This window comes from Cryptomeria japonica, chromosome 10, assembly GCF_030272615.1.
Source record: "Cryptomeria japonica chromosome 10, Sugi_1.0, whole genome shotgun sequence".
Classification (NCBI taxonomy): Eukaryota; Viridiplantae; Streptophyta; class Pinopsida; order Cupressales; family Cupressaceae; genus Cryptomeria; species Cryptomeria japonica.
The window spans coordinates 815,854,905-815,857,867 of record NC_081414.1 but is presented as its reverse complement, the minus strand read 5'-3'; the positions used below and the strand labels follow the sequence as shown (position 1 = coordinate 815,857,867).

Below are 2,963 nucleotides of genomic sequence, written 5' to 3'. Positions count from 1 at the left end.
TTTTATGGGGCGGCCAATAAAATATCCTGAATTAGTTATCAAGGAATTACTTAAAATAGACATCAATATTTGGGGCGGCCAATAAAATATCCTGAATTAATTAGTTATCAAGGAATTACTTAAAATAGATATCAATAATATAAGAAAAATAAATTTTTATAATCATTTTAAATATAAATTATAAAAAATTTGTTCAATAGTTTTAATTTTTTTGGTACAAATTAAAACTATTGAACTAATAAAAAAATAAAATTGAATGCATGCAATAGTATCTTGCTTTAACAAGAATTAACAAGTAATTGTACATATTGTTTATTTGCATATCTTTTTAAAATTAAATGCTTGTAATAGTATCTTGCCTTAACAAGAACTAACAAGTACTTGTACATATTGTTCGTTTGGATATCTTTTTCATCAAGGTTAATAAAATATTCTTGATTAATTTTTTATCAAAGAATTTATTAAAATTAAAATGGAGATTGTTTTGCCAAGGAATTTATCAAAATTGAAAGGAGTTTCCTTTCTCTAAGATCAATAAAATGTTTAGGATTAATTTTTTTACCAAGGAACTCATCAAAATTGAAATGAAGCTCAATAATACAACGTAATCGTACATATTGTTTGGACCTTCTTATTTTGTTATATTTAATATCTATTATTTTGTATGCTTTCATATCATTGGAATGTGCATTTAGAGGAGATGCGTAGATCAAATATATAACTAACTTATGGATTGTTAGTATCCAAGCCATTTGTAAGGGAATTTACCATCAACTTTCATGAGTGACTAAGATGATTGGATTGTATTTTTGGGTAGAAATCTTTGTCTTCTTCATGTTGCATACTAGATATCTTGTATGACTAATGTATTCTCGTAAAGTAAAATATGATTTGCATGACACAAGATTTTCCCTTGTATTTCAGTCTTGAATAAACAAAATAGGCAATTAAGGTATTTGATAGAGAATTTATTTTTCTCCAATGCATATCTACCAAGAAAAACATAATACACACTACTAGATGCATGGATCATTGAAATAATTTTTGCAATAAAAATTAAGGCTCTAAATTTCAAATTGGCCCTTATATCTCAAACCCAAATTAGCTTTATCAACTCTATATTTTTATCTATCAAATCTATGGAGCTAGTTCTCTTCCACATACCGATAAATGAAGATGATAACCACTCTACATAATGGTAGAAAGAGTTTCAAAGACTAACATAGTTTAGACATTTGAGAGACAACAAGTAGCCCTATTGCTAGAATAGGGGTAGTTGTATGCCATCCTCACTTTGTCATTTATTGAATATCAATTAAATTTTAAAACAAGGGAAATTTTAAAACTATAAGCATTTATTAGATAGACTTAAACATAACTCATAAAGAATTTTTTTGTGTTTGACTTTACATTTTTTATTGGATTCAAATACTAGTTTTTAAATAACATTCATTTGTAATTCATTATTCACAAAAAATAATAATGCATCTGTCACCATCAAATTTAATCCATTTTTAGAATGTGAAGAAGACCAGTTCAAATAGTGCAATCCCTTTTAATTTATGATACCATAAGAAGGAATCTTAATTCTATGCAAATTGTCAAATTAATTGTTGTGAGGATTACATTTTTTATTGCTAGCATAACAGATTGTTGGTTCAATAAACTCAATTTGAAATTAAATCTAAATCTCTCTTACAATAGCATTTCATGAGAATTGTGAAACCCTATGCTCTTTGTTTTATTGAATTTAGAAATTCAATTTTAAGAAACCTATTAAACACATAGAAGTGGTTGCTTGGACATCATTATTCTTATCCAAGTGTTATAGCTTATTAGAATATTGAAAAAGTAAATTGAAAAAACGGTAACAGCATTTAAGGACAAAACATCATCCCTCGTATGGTATGATGAGAAATCCATACCAAAACAAAAAGCCCATATCTGATACAAATTGGAAAGACGCTACGAAAACTGAAAATTCTGATTTGGAATTAATGTGGCTCTGCTGCATTGAATCAAACAATTAAAAACAATACCAAACTTGGATTTTAAATGATAAACAAAATCATCCTGTGTCTTACTACTGGTGTGGCATCTGGGTTCTGCTCCTTTGTCGATTTCGTTTGCATCACTTTTGCCGTTTTAGAAAAAGATTCCAGATGATAGAAGGCAAATTGTGTGGGGGATGTAGCTCAGATGGTAGAGCGCTCGCTTAGCATGCGAGAGGTACGGGGATCGATACCCCGCATCTCCATTGCATTTACTGGTTTGCTTATCTTTTCAATTTCGCCTGCAATTGAAATCGGTTGGCCTATTGTTTTTGTTCAACTGGGGAGAGTAAAAGCTTTACAAAAAGATCAGGAGGATATCCATTGCATTTGCTTTTCTTTAAATTTTCAGAAAACTTAAAAAAGAATTATTTAAATTGAACCCGACGTGAATCGAACACGCAACCTTCTGATCTGGAGTCAGACGTGCTACCATTGCGCCACGGATCCTGTTCGTACAGAAACATTTACAAATACAATTTGTTTTCACACAAATCAATCTATTTAGCCTGAGAAAATTTAATTTGTGTGATCAAAATACTAACGATGTACAGACAGACATAAACATGAAATGTGCAAAAAGAAGCGGTCCCGCTACTAGTAAAAAAGCAAACAATTCCAAAGCGAAGTAGACGACAACAAAGATAAAAGGTGCACATTATTTGATTATATGTTTGCATTATATTTAGAAAAGTAAACGCATACTCGCCCGTTCTCTCAATTAATTAATTCTCTTGCATTTAGTTCTAATCTTTTCCAATCTATATTTTTCATCAATAATATGTTAATACTAGCAATTGCACCTTGGTGTGCAATGGGTATGTCAAATAGAAGAATATTGGTCAAAATAATAAACATTGGAAAATTGAAAAATATTAGGAAAAAAAGAATTGATAAAGTGATATATTGTAA

General features: G+C 29.4%; 2 non-coding genes across 2 annotated transcripts; one reads left to right on the top strand and one right to left on the bottom strand.

The window, feature by feature from the left end:
- Positions 1-2,184: 2,184 nt before the first annotated feature.
- On the top strand, positions 2,185-2,257 carry TRNAA-AGC (transfer RNA alanine (anticodon AGC)). Its single transcript has one exon. It is a non-coding gene; the product is annotated as a tRNA-Ala (tRNA).
- A 172-nt stretch (positions 2,258-2,429) lies between these two features.
- On the bottom strand, positions 2,430-2,501 carry TRNAW-CCA (transfer RNA tryptophan (anticodon CCA)). The gene has a single exon. It is a non-coding gene; the product is annotated as a tRNA-Trp (tRNA).
- Between the last annotated feature and the right edge of the window lie 462 nt (positions 2,502-2,963).